This window comes from Rhineura floridana, chromosome 18, assembly GCF_030035675.1.
Source record: "Rhineura floridana isolate rRhiFlo1 chromosome 18, rRhiFlo1.hap2, whole genome shotgun sequence".
In the NCBI taxonomy this organism is placed as follows: domain Eukaryota; kingdom Metazoa; phylum Chordata; class Lepidosauria; order Squamata; family Rhineuridae; genus Rhineura; species Rhineura floridana.
This window is the reverse complement of record NC_084497.1, coordinates 8,758,849-8,772,564: the sequence shown is the minus strand read 5'-3', so window position 1 is coordinate 8,772,564 and position 13,716 is coordinate 8,758,849. Positions and strand designations below refer to the sequence as shown.

The window sequence follows — 13,716 nt, the reverse complement described above, 5'->3', positions numbered from 1 at the left end:
GGAACCTATCAGAACAATGGTGTGGTGTTGGGGGGGGGCCCTGCAACTTCTACTGCACAGATGCAAAAAAGCGCATTTGCACAGAAGCAGCAACAGCGGTTAATTTTTAGCCAGCCTGCAAACTGGGCAGCCGCTCAGGGTGAGATCTGCAATTGTGGTTGTTTGTAAACTTTTTCAAGGGAGAAAATATTTATCTTTGCCTAACCTCCTCCTCCCACCCCTCACCCCCCCGCATCAGATGTCCTTCTTGAATGTATTGGTCTTTGCTTCCAGGCATCCAGAGTCGAGGGAGAAGGGGGCAGAAGAGAAATAGAGGCTTTCCTCTTGGATGACAGACACTCACCCACCATTAGTCAATTTCGCTTTCCTGCCTGCAAGGCTACTCTCTTTGAGTCTTATCAATTTCAACCACAGCCTGCAGGTTCTCCACAGCCCAGCTGAGCTGAAAAGCATACAGTCGCTTTTGCGAAATATGGCAAATACAAGCAAAAACCCCACAGGAATTATTGGCATATAAGTGGTTTGCTAGAGCGTCTCAGCCACCCGCAACCATAGAGACTGGGGGTGACATGACACATCGTTACTTGCTGTTCTGGAGAAAGAAGTGGAATTACAATCATGTGTATCTCCAGAAACGTTAAAGGTAGAAAAGCATACAGTCGGTTTTGCGAAATATCGCAAATACAAGCAAACAGAAATACAGGAATTATAGGCATATACGTGGTTTGCATGTTTCTTTTATCAGAGGGAACACCGCAAAGCCTGTGCTGGTCGCTTCAGCGCAGATTGACACAGCAGCACGCGGGGCTGTTTGCCCGCATTCCCTGCCCGAGCCAAGAGCGGCCACCTGTGTGGGGGGGGGCTGTTTGCTTCCCTCAGGGGCAGCATTCCTGCTGCTGAGCCGCATAACGGTCCGGGGCTGAACCCTGCAGTGAATGAGCCCAAGGGTTATAGGGGGATTCGCCCGGCGATTACAAGCCCTTGCACTGCCCACAATCCCCCTGGATGGTCAGGGGCACCTGGAGACACACACCCCCGGCCGGCGCTGCTCCAGAGTGGTGAGCGACAAGGAACTCCATTACAACCACTACTACCAAACCATCAGGAAATTCAAACTTTTGCGCTCGTACGTTCAAGTGCATGCGCCTTGTTGTGCTTTGTTGCAAAGGGGGAGAGGAGCATACGTCATATTTTTGTGGACCAATTGGCTGATAGGGGGAGTGTTATGGGCGGAGCTGGGAAAAATCGAGAAGAAGTACGGGTCCTCTCGCTGGGTGTGTGGGCGCAAAAAAAGCGGGTTTTTTATTGGGAAAGAGCGAACAAACAGGCAAAGTGAGGACTGTCAGTTGACGAACTGGATATGGAAAACGTGGATTATCCCGCTCCGTTTGGATGAGCCCAGAGTGTGGCATGAAGCTCATGCATGTGTTCAGCACTCGGGGATACAGTGCACTCAAATAAAGAGGCACATGGCCCCCTCAATCTTATTTGGGTCCCAATAAGGCACTTCAGAATGGCCCCACTCCAACCTGGGATGATCTAGGGCCAACCGGGATCTAGGCCCTGAACCAATTTGGAGGGCCTTTTGCAGTGATGCTCCCCCGACCCTCAGAATAATAGAATCTTAGAATAGTAGAGTTGGAAGGGGCCTAAAAGGCCATCGAGTCCAACCCCCTGCTCAATGCAGGAATCCAAGTTAAAGCATCCCCGACAGGTGGCTGTCCAGCTGCCTCTTGGATGCCTCCAGTGTCAGAGAGTCCACTACCTCCCGAGGTCATTGGTTCCATTGTCGTATGGCTCTAACAGGATGTTTTTCCTGATGTTCAGTTGAAATCTGGCTTCCTGTCACTTAAGCCCATTATTCTGTGTCCTGCACTCTGGGACAATCAAGAAGAGATCCTGGCCCTCCTCTGTGAGACAAGGACTTGAAGAATGCTGTCATATCTGCCCTCAGTCTTCTCTTCTCAAGGCTAAACATGCCCAGTTCTTTCAGTCTCTCCTCATAGGGCTTTGTTTCCAGTCTCCTGATTATCCATCCACATTTCCTTCCTATGAACCCTTTCCAGTTTGTCTGCATCCTTCTTAAAGTGCGGTATTCAGAACTGGACACAGTCCTCAAGATGAGGCCTAACCAGTGATGATTAGAGGGGAACCAATACTGCATGCGATTTGGAAACTACACTTCTGTTAATGCAGCCTAAAACAGCATTTGCCTTTTTTGCAGCCACATCGCACTGTTGGCTCATGTTCAGCCTTTGATCACCAACAAATCCCAAGATCCTTCTCACATGCAGCATTGCTGAGCCAAGTATCCTCCACCTTATAACCGCATACTTGGGGTTTTTTCCCTAGGTGTAGAACTTTGCCTGCAATTTCCTTCTTTCCCCTCTGTCCCAGATCGCTCCGGGTGGACTGGATCAGACCCAGGGTGATCTGAGGCTGCCCCAACCTCATCTGGCCAAATGCTTGCAACAAAACAGGGATGTTCTGCATGCCAAGCAAGTACTCCCTCACCACTGTGCGACGGTCTTTCCCTTTGTCTTGTGGAACAACTGCTCAGATCTTACTGGCAGAGACTGTCTGGGGTTTCGGGCGAGATCTTTCTTATGCTTTGGACTGGGAAACTACTCCTGTTCAGGAGAGCTTAGAATATATAGGGCTCAGAATATGGAATCTACCGATGGCATTCAGTGCTAGTCCTAATCAGAGCAGACCCACTTAATAGACACGGCCAACTTAAGTTCATGAATTTCAGTGCCCCTGCTCTGAGTAGGATTTAGTTCCATACAACCCTATATCAGGATCCTGAGAGGACACCATTCTGTTTTGACCAGACTTCCCTTTGAGTCCTAATGTCCAGTTCTGGGCAAATTGTTTTAAGGGTACTGGCAAACTGGAACAAGGTCCACAAAAGAACAGTGAAGATAAGGGTCCTGAAGAAGACTATGTCTCATGAAGAAAGCTTGAATTAGGAAGGGCTGTAGGTGAAGGGCTGTAGTTCACCAATAGAGCATCTGTCTTGCATGCAGAAGGTCAACCCCCAGCATCTCCAGGCAGGACTAGAAAGTACAAATTTCAGTAGGTCCGGCTTTAAATGCAAACTGAATTGAATTTCTCCCCCAGCCATTTCAGAGAAGGTTGCCACCTTGTCAGGAATTCAAGAGTGATAAGGTGAAAAGGCACCTCCTGGTTGAACTTCTGCCTGGCATGAAGCATGAACCTTAAAAGCACGGACCTAAAGGAGCCGAAACGACCTGTGCAATCGTGTCTAGCTCTGAAACATCTGGCACGGAGATAAAAAGAGAAAATCCAGGAATCCTCATCTCCAGCCTCCCTTGAACCCCTGTCTTTTTTCGGATGCTTACGCAGCCCAATTATTTATGCTCATCCCAACCCGCCAAACATTAATGAAGAAACCGTTTGGCTTTTAAGCTCGACTAACGTTTGCTCGGATGATTGGAAGAATGCATCCCAAGGAATTGATTAAACTGTGCGGTGGCACTTTCAGCATGATTTTTTTTTTAAAAAAAAATTGAATGCTATTAAGGGTCTAATCACAGCATATGACCTGGATCTCAATGCCAGATATCCAGCGGCTCTTGAAAAATTTGCACTGCTATTAACTTATTTTAATAATAATAAATAATAATAAATTTTATTTGTTGGTCGCCTATCTGTCCAGGTTAGTGGACACATTTTGCAGGAGAGCCAGCTTGGAAGCTTCTGATTGCGTGTGGGCAGGGGGGGAAACCAAAGCCCCTCCCGGGGTGTCTGAAAAGCGGATGAGATGAATGTGTGTATTTAACTCGATGGAAAGTAGGGATGCAGGAGGAATTAAATTCAGTTCACATTTAAAGCTGAATTTATCAAATGCGTACCCTCAGAAACAACACAAGAGCCAGAACACAGCCCATCCACGGAAATGCATGCTGATCTGAATTTTGAGATTCTCCAGCTAAACGACGTTTGCAATATTGGAGAAAGTGAGTGAAAATAACATACAAAAAAGGCATTACATGAGAAATAGCTTGCGAAAACGTGTGCATTAGTCAAAACTGCACCCAAAAGTGTTTAGTAAGAGAAACGCTACTAAAACACTGGAGAATTTACATGAGGATTTTTTTTTTTTTTAAGAGAAATGGAGAGAACAGAAATGGACAGATCCTTCTATTCCTAGCGGGAAGGTAGACATAGAATCCGACAAAACTTGATGACTCGGATGCAGAGTCAGGTCATTAACAGCTCGCTGAAAAGTCAGAAGAAAAACCCACATTCAACGTAAGGGTCTCAAGGGAGACGGAAGTTGGAACACTCTCCAGGCCCAGCCAGATGGTTGAGGACCAGGGAAGGCCGTCCTGTTGGCCCAAAACAGCCCGGGCGATTTCTGCATACGTGGGGAATTTTCAGAACATCGGCCGAACACAGTTGGCGTTCCCCTGAAACGCTTTCCCTCCCTTCCACTCACCCAGAACTTGGCCAGAAGCCCTTCCCATCCCTCGGAATGCCACTGCCTTGGCCAGACCCAGATGCAACATGTTTTTTGGGGAGCAGCCTGGGCCCCCCAAAAGAACATCCAAGTTACTTCTGCACTGCTGGGACCTGAGCCTCGCAATCCCATCCATGGACACTTGCAATCACTTTTTGCAAAACCAGAGGGGGTAAAAATAAAGGAATAAAAGAGAATGACTTTGCTTACCCGTCGCTTAATCTTTCCCCCCCCTCTTTTCTCAGGAGCCCAAATGTGCGTTCGTCTGGTCTGAGAAGCTCTCCAGGCTCAGGGCTAAAGGTTTTCTCAAGCAACAGCTGGAAGGAAGGCAGGAGAGAGGGAGAGGGAGAGAGGCAGGGGAAAAAAATTAAGGAAAAACACTCCTCCTGCAAACAGTCTTGAGCTAACGGATTCTTTGCAAAAAAGAGCTCCTTTCAGAAAGCATAATGGAGGTATGAGAGTGGTTAGATGAAGCAGCGTGGAGAGAGAGGTGACCTTAATAAAAAAGAGGGGGGATTTTGCCAGGCTAATTTAAAAAAAAATCCACACTACATTCCCCCCCTCAGAGAGAAAGAGAAAGAGAGATCCTCCTTCTTCCCCGATGACGCCATCTAAAGGCAGGTCTGTTGCTGTTACAGATGCAAGACATCTGCCGGGCGGGCGGGGAATCTGGAGAAAAGAGGGGAGGGAGAAAGGTAGTGGCACATCTAAGGGAAAAGTGGGGCTTCACATTATGATTATGGTTGAAATCACCCTCAATTCTTGGAAAACAAAATTCACTGGGCTTCCCTAAATCTCCAAGTGCTTTTCCACTCCCTGGGGGGGGGGGGAACAGCATTATCAAACTACACCAAGGGACTGTGTATCACACAGAGATGGGAGGATATATCAGTTGTGGTTTCTCACAGTTTCTCATCCCCCCCCCGCCTTAAATTCAGTTCTCTTGCCTTCCCACCTTAGTTTGCAATTTTTTTAAAAAAAAAACCCTCATGAATATTCATCAGTGTTTTAGTCTGAATTTCTCCTTGTAGGGACATGTTGACATGCAGTTTTGCCTAATGTTCACATTTTTGCAAAGCAATTTGCCCTGAACAGAACATGCCTTTGAATTCACCAATATCTGATTTTGTAAAATCCACACTTTATGCGTCGTTGTGTACAGCGCTTGGAAGAAACGCACTGCAAAATCAAGTACAAACTTTGAAGGATGGCTGCCTTTTGGCTTGCATATTGTTTTGAAAAGTGTCCACTGAACTGAATCTCCCCCCACCCCCATTCTTAGAAGCTCCTTGAAGACTAACAACATTAGGGTGTCATTTCTGGAGAAGAGACCTTATGCTGTGATAAATTGAGTTGCATCTTTCAGGTGTCACAAGATGTGTTTGCTGTAATATCAGAACATACGAAGTCAGACCATCGGTCTAGCTAGCTCAGTATTGCCCACACTGACTGGCAGCAGCTCTCTAGGATTTCAGATGGGGGCACCCACAACCTGGGACTTTTCTTATGCACAGGAGGTGCTCTACAACTAAGCTATCTCATAAAGATAAAGTAAGATTCTAGTCCTCATGGTCCTGTATAAAGAGATGATTTAAATAGGAACCTGCCTTTTATTGAGTCACACCATTGGTCCATCTAGCTCAGTATTGCCTATACTGACTGGCAGCAGCTTTCAAGGGTTTTAGGCAGGGATCTTTCCTATCCTTACCTAGAGATGCTGGGAACTGAACTTGGGACCCAGAGCAACAACCTTTAGACAAGCGATGTAAAGATCTGTCCGTTTTGTTCTGTCATTTTCTCATTTTCTCAATTTTAAGTTCAGTTCTCCCCATTTCTGCAGGAATTTGTGATTTTTTTTATAAATGTACTGATGACTGTCCAGTATTTTATTTATTGAGATTAATGTGACTGCATTTGATACTATTGTATTTTATCCCATTTTAATGTACGTCGCCTAGAGTGGCTATCTGCCAGATAGGCGACACACAAATTAAATATTATTATTATTTTAAAAAAAACAAAAACCTCATGAAAATTCACCGGCATTTTAGTGTGAATTTCTCCTGATAAACACATTTTTGTAGACAGTTTTGACTCATGTACACATTTCTGCAAGAAGTTTCTCCTAATATAATCCATTTTGGTGCGTTACTTTCAAGATATCCATTTTAACGCCCACTTTCCTCTAATATATCCTTTTTTCAAAACATTGTTTGGTCGGCGAAGTGCATCGCAAAATTGGAACAAGTATGAATTTCAAAGGATGGCTGTGTTTCGATTCTCATATTGTTCCAGAAAGTATGAATTTGATAGATTTGGCTTGAAATACAAACTTCCTTAAACCCGACAGACTAAGGGCACAATCCAACTCATTATACAGCCACAAGAGTGGCTGTATACTACAGCCAGCATGGATTTTTCGCATTCCGCAATGTTAAATTGAAAATACCCCATATGCCATTCTGATGCTTCCCATAAGCTCCTTTCAAAATAAAATGTTACAAAACGTATAGTTCTGAACTCAGAAACGCTTGCTGAACAACCTTCTCAATTTTCACAGCGATACACAAAACAGTCAGAGAGAATCAAGAGTTCAAAGTGTAAAAAGACGGGGGGAAACAGACCCCTTTTGGACTTGTTTCTGTCGGAGTTCTCATAATTTGTTGAAATTAATTAAAAATCAGCCATGTTCACAGAGTACCTGTAATCCTATTACTGACCTTGCCCCATACTCTGACTTTCATCTTCTGCAGTTTAAAAGTTAAAAAAAGTCTGGCTGATTTTTAATTAATTTAAGAAATGTTGGCTTGAACTCAATGATAATGTCGGGCATGCTCAGTAAGAGCCAACTGTCAGTGTTCTAAAAGCCAGAGTCACAGTTGCTGGGCTTGCTTAATCAGAGGGCCACACCCACACCAGATCTTTATTTCACTTTAGACAGTCATGGCATCCCCCAAAGAACTCTGGGAAGTGTAGCTTGTGAAGGGTGCTGAGAGGAGACTCCTAACAGAGCTCCAGTGGCCAGAGTTCTAGGGTCTGCAGAGGATTCTGGGAAGGGCAGGGAGGCCTGGTGGACTGAATTAGGTCTGAGGACTGGAGAACCTCCCTCCCCATGTTGTATACAATACTGAGCAAGATGGACCAATGGTCTGACTCCATATAAAGCAGCTTCTTAATAGAGGGGACATGGATTGGGGGTTGGAGCAGTGGAGGATGGGTTCCATTCAGATCTGGGGTCAGCACCTGGCATCCCAAGGTGACTGCCGGGGCACAGTGGGGGCCCTTTGGACGCCTGCCCTGTGCACCCCCTTTTGGAAAAGTTGTCTGGTTTTGCAAGCCACTTTGAGACACTTTAGTGTCAGAAGTGAAATAATAATAATAATTTCATTTATTTACATGGGATCCTTTGAGGGACAAAAGAGGTCACGTGTCAGCATTCAGTTTCAAAGCGCCTTCTGGTGGTTTTTTTTTTTTTTTTTTGCCTGCCTGCCTGCTTTTAAACCATTCCAATCTCTTGAACACTTCACATAATTTCTTCCAAATGTATGAGGTTGATTTTGGCCTCCAGGGTGATTTTTTGGACACCGGCTTAGCTGGTCTGATTGGAAGCCATTCACTTGCTGTTCCTGAATGACACCCGGCTGTTTGAAGTGCCCTTTAGGTGCCCGGCTGCCTTCCTGTGGCTCCGGTGCCACAGAAAAGATTTTAAAACCTGCTATGTGGCCGTGGCCAATCACATGGGCCCTCATTGGCCAATCATCAGCCGCAGTCCCATCCAGGCAATCATTGTGTGAAATAGGCTAGCGTGAGCCACTCTACTTACATCAACACACCAGGATGACCACACAAGAAATGCTTTAATTCCCACAATGCTTTAAGGCAGGGATGTGGAACATCTGTGGCTATTATTATTATTATTATTAACTTTATTTATACCCCGCCGTTTTTCCAAATTGGAACTCACGGCGGCTTCCAGATAAAAAACAGATACAATTAAAACCTACCAAAGTTAAAAGCATATAATACATAAATAAATAAAGACAGATATAATTAAAAAATGAACTCTAATTTAAAATAGCATTAAACTCTTTCTAATAATTAAAAACTATACTCATAAAATCAGAATAATTAAAAAATAAACAAGCAAGAACAATATAACCTCCTTTTGGGCCTATCCTTAGCCGCCTCCGGAATCAACGGCTTGCTGAAACAAGAATTTTTTTTACCTGTTGACGAAAGGACTGCAGGGAAGAGGCCATTGTTATCTCCTTAGGGAGGGAATTCCAAAGCCTAGGGGCAGCCACCGAGAAGGCCCTATCTCGTATCCTCACTAGTTGTACTTGTGCGGACGAAGGTATTGAAAGAAGGGCCTCTCCTGAGGATCTCAGGGCCCGGGCAGGCACATAGAGGGTGATGCGGTCTGACAAATAGCCTGGACCCAAGCAGTGTAGGGCTTTATAGGTCAGCACCAGCGCTTTGAATTGTGTCCGGAAACAAACTGGCAGCCAGTGGAGCTTTTTTAGCAGGGGAGTTGTATGGTCCCTGTAATCAGCCCCAGTTAGCATTCTGGCTGCAGCACGTTGTACCAGCTGAAGCTTCCGAGCAGTCTTCAGAGGCAGCCCCACGTAGAGCGCGTTACAGTAGTCTAAACGGGATGTGACTATGGCATGCATCACCATAGTCAAATCGGGCATTTCCAGGAATGGGCACAGCTTCCGCACCAGTCTTCACTGGGCAAAAGCACTCCTGGCCACCGCAGAGACCTGGGTCTCCAAGTTCAAAGCTGAGTCCAGGAACACACCCAAACTGCGAACCTGTGTCTTCAGGGGGAGTGTAACCCCATCCAGCACGGACTGTATCCCTATTCCCTGATCTGCCTTACGACTGACCAGGAGCACCTCTGCTGGAGGTTGGAGCCCAGCAACTTCAGGGGAGCCACAGATGTTCCCCCATCCCTCACTTAAAAACTCACACCCCCTATTGCGTGCAAGAGATGGAAAGGTGACTCCCCACTTCCTCAGCAGCCGGCATGGCCAATGGTCAAAAATGATGCGCGGAGTAGCCCGGTGACGTTTGAAAGCCACACTTTCCCCATTCCCATCTTAAAGGGCACTTTAAACCATGGAATATTCTCTTGCAACCTGGTGCGGTTGGTTTTGCTCTTGTCAACCTACCTCTTTCTGCTATGGCTAAACCACTCCAACACATCAGCTTCCCAAATTCTGAGGTCATGTTGCTCCTTTAAAAATATACAAAGGAGATGCAGATTTGAAGTAAGAGTACCTCTAGGTGCCTTTCCCTCAGGACAGAACAGCTATACTTCTCAAGCCCAGTCTTTTTTTTGGGACTCAGCATGGTCTTATTGACAATCAATGCTTGCTCCTTTTTTGAAAACTAATGTTAAATGAACCCCGCTCTTGGGACATAGTAATGCATGCAAATTAGGTAAATATGTGTCAGAAATGCATGATTTATTCAAATGAGAACATATTGGGGTTCCCCCCCCAGCTGAAGAGGTCTTCTTGAGAACACAGTTTAGGCTATCATTAGCGATGTGTGAACGCCAATTTGGCATTTTTACTGTTTGTGCCAAAATAGGGTCTTGGGGTGCTCAAACACCCCACAGATGCTTTGCCTGACCAGCAGCCTTTCCATTTGCCTTTGGAATTTTCACTTGAGCCAAAAGTCAGTGGCAGCTCTAACCACTAGGCTGGGTTGCCACGTTTCCTCCACACCCTGGCAAGGTCCCCATCCCTTCCACCTCCATTTTTGTTTTTCAAGCTGGCATCAAGATCTGCAGCTTTTCACAGCAGGAGGGAGAAAGCAGTGATGGCCAGGAAATGGCTCTACGTGTTGAATTTCAGCCTGCTGCATGCACAGGTGGAGAGAAGAACTGGCAACCTGACTCGGGTGACACTTTTCAGGCCTCTCTGGGCCTAGCATCACACTTTTCAGGCCTTCTCGAAATCCGTCTGCGTTTCTTGAAGCTCACTTTTTCAACCTTCCTGCCTGCATTGTGAGGAAATCAGGCCAAAACTTCAAAGGCACCTCTCACCGCCCCCCTATCAACATCTACAAAGCAAACTTAGTCAGCAGCACCTTCGCTGCCTCAGAGACCGTTCCTCCCACTTGCCCAGTCCTAACTGCTCATTACCAAGAAAACTACTGTTTTGCTCCCGGACAGAGGACAAACCTGAATTTATTTATTTTTCCTTAAGTAACCAGACAAAATCTTTTAAAGGCAACCCATTTTCTCCCCGCTCTCTGAATCAGGTAAGGCCGTCGGTACTTGGGGTGTAGGATGCAATGGTGACCATTCTTCTACTCGCACCCCCCCAAAAATATTGGGGGGTTCAAAATTGGAGTTCCTGGGATCAAACTCCTGGATTTTAAGGGAGGGTGGGTGGTGGATCTTCTCCTCTGCTGTCTATTTGAGGCCTTCTGGTCTGTCTGTGGGATTCTGAGGCAGGCTTCTCTTGTTTCTGTTCTTTGGGCTGGTTGCAGCACTCACCGGATGCTCAGAGGCACACATGGCCAAATGCTTCCAAGTGACACAGGAAGTGGATCGGGCTGTGAAAACCAACCCAAATTGTGTTGGCATTTTTACAAATTTGTAGGGCAGTGCAATATCTCAGAGAGGAGGTCGGGTCTCCTGCTCCCCTGGTGCCTTCCCTATAGTTGCCCAATTTCCTTGCTTTTTAAAGACTTGCCCATCGCAGCCCAGAGACCTCACTCCGACTCGACCCTTCCCGAAGTCCCAAGTTCCAGAGACAAGGTGAATGCTGTGTTTCCCCCTCTCCACCAGTGTCATTGTCATCTCTGCTTCCGTTGGGGTGCAGCTGGAGCCCTTCTTGTTACAGGGGGTAAAGGGGTGAGTGAAGACCTTGAATCCTCATCTTCTGAGACGTTTGTCCAAGGGAAAGACCTGTTCCCTTCCTTTGGAAAACGGACAGAGTTCTGTGAATAGAGCGCCTGCTTGGCTGGGTTCAAACCCCGGGCCCTCTGTGCAGGTTTGGGAAAGACAGAATCTCAGAATCCTAGAAGAGTAGAGTTGGAAGGGGCCGACAAGGCCATCGAGGCCAACCCCCTGCTTGATGCAGGAAACCAAAGACCTTTGTGTGGGCAACACTGAGCTCAATGGACTAGGGATCTCGCTCAGGATAAGGCAGCTTCTTATGGTCTGACACTAGAGGAACATTTGGGGGACAGAACTGAATCTCAGAACTTTCTTAAGGTCCCCCTGCTGAAGCAAGCCAAAGGCCCATCTAGATCGTCCCTTATACCAAGGGGTAGGCAACCAAATCTTGCCGGCATATGCCTCCTCCCACGTGGGCCAAATTTTACAGGTGAGTGGGGCTTGGGCAAAAGGGGCTGCTGGGTGAAATAATCAAGCCTGTGGGCTGGAGATTCTTCACTCTTGCCTCATACTGAGTCAGACCATTAGTGTATCTAGCTCAGTATTTCCTACACTCACTGACAGCGGTTCCCTCAAGATTTCAGGCAGGGGTCTCTCCTGGCCCTTCCTGAAGATGCCAGGAATTGAACTTGGGACCTTCTTCATGCAAAGCAGGTGCTCCTCTGCTGAGCTGCAGCACTTCCCCTACAGATAAAGTAAGATTCCAGTCCTCATTGTTCTGAATATAGGGCTGATTTAAAGAGGAATATAGGAGTCTTACACTGAGCCCCTCTAGCTCAATGTTGTCTACACTGACTGGCAGAGGCTGTCCAAGATTTCAGGCAGGAGTCTCTTCCCACCCTCCCTGTAAGATGCCATTGGGGATTGAACCTGGGGCCTTCTGCACACGAAGCAGGTGCTCTAGTCACTGAACTATGGCCGTTTGACTGAACCAAGGTCCTTTTGCCTGCGAAGAAGGCAATCTGATGCTGACCCAAGTCAGGATTCCAGCCTCGCTTGTTTGTTTTGGGGACGATGTTCAGTGGTTGGAATTCACTCCCTCCAGTATTGGAGGCACCGTGTCTCTGAAAATTAGTTGCTGGAAAACCAGTTCAGGAAAACAGAAGTCCTACTCAGAGGAGACCCATTGAAATTAATGGACATGACTAACTTAAGCCTGTTAATTTTTAATCGGTCTACCATGTGTAGAACTTTGTTGGATCTATCTAATCTATCTGTCTGTCTATCTAATCTGAATTATGAGTAAAGGAGCTGGAGTCATTCTTCTGTAGCATGTAACCAATCTACCAAGAGCTGCTGTTGCGCTCAGGTCCTGCTTTCAGCCTTCCCTTTGGGGCATCTGGTTGGCCACTGTGAGGACAGCAGGCTGGACTAGATGGACCTCCTTTTGGCTCTTCTGATGTTCTGATAAGGAATTCTAATGGGTTACATAGTTCCAGAGAATTCATGGCAGAAAACAACTCCCGTTCTTTATAGCCGCAGAACAACTCTGCAAGGTTGGTAAAAAATGGAGCAATTGTGCCCCCAAGCCTTCGAAGGGGCCAACAAATTTGGAGAACTGAAATGGAGAGACCTTTCCATCCCTATTGGTCAGCGGTTGGGGACGCATTCCCTCTCATGTACACATTTTTGCCTGATACATCTCTGTAGATTATTTTCATTAAGCTGCGCATTTTTATACGCACTTCTGCCTAACAAATTCAGCTTTTGTGGGCATTTTCTGGTTGGGGGATCGCTCTGCAAAAGTTGACTAGATTTTGATGGGTTGCTGAGTTTCGGTACGTGTATTGTCTTGGGAAGTTCAGTTCGGTAGATTCACATTCAAATGCAAACTCCCTCACCCATTCACCGCCATTTGGCATTCGACCGGCTGGATGGGAAAGTGAGACTTATCATGCCCAGAGTACTGAATGATCTCTCGCATGAGAGATCCACCAAGTTTCACTGATGGAAACGTTTGTCTGAATTGTTGCGTTCAACTCTTCCAATCAACATCTACTGCTGTTTGAAAGTCTATGGCTTGTTTGAGAAGATGAATGGTTTGTTTGATGAGTTTTCTTCCTCTTCCGCAAAAGAGCTGTTCTTTTTATTTGGCAGTCCGGATATACTGTTTCATAGATCTTGTTTTGCAAGCGGCTTTGGAGATCTCTGGTAGACACAGTGAGACAGAAATATTTCAAAATAAATAATCCTTGTGTGTGCAAAAGAGACTTAAAGTGGGACTGAACACCCCCCCTCAAAATTTCACCATCTCATTCACAAGTGGAAAAATGGCTGTGTGTCCAGTATTTTGGGCGTTCTGAAATGGAAGTGG

The 13,716-nt window shown here is 46.2% G+C and overlaps 2 protein-coding genes across 4 annotated transcripts in view; one reads left to right on the top strand and one right to left on the bottom strand.

The window, feature by feature from the left end:
* ADAMTS10 (ADAM metallopeptidase with thrombospondin type 1 motif 10) overlaps positions 1–5,071 on the bottom strand; it is a 67,739-nt gene extending 62,668 nt beyond the window's left edge. For both annotated transcript variants that reach the window (XR_009759499.1, XM_061601244.1), the window contains exon 1: positions 4,697–5,071. The gene's annotated coding sequence lies outside the window, so the exon portion shown is untranslated. The remainder of the gene's footprint in view (positions 1–4,696) is intronic.
* Positions 5,072–10,453: 5,382 nt separating this feature from the next.
* LOC133372329 (tyrosine-protein kinase ZAP-70) overlaps positions 10,454–13,716 on the top strand; it is a 31,641-nt gene continuing 28,378 nt past the window's right edge. For both annotated transcript variants that reach the window (XM_061600760.1, XM_061600759.1), the window contains exon 1: positions 10,454–10,759. The gene's annotated coding sequence lies outside the window, so the exon portion shown is untranslated. The remainder of the gene's footprint in view (positions 10,760–13,716) is intronic.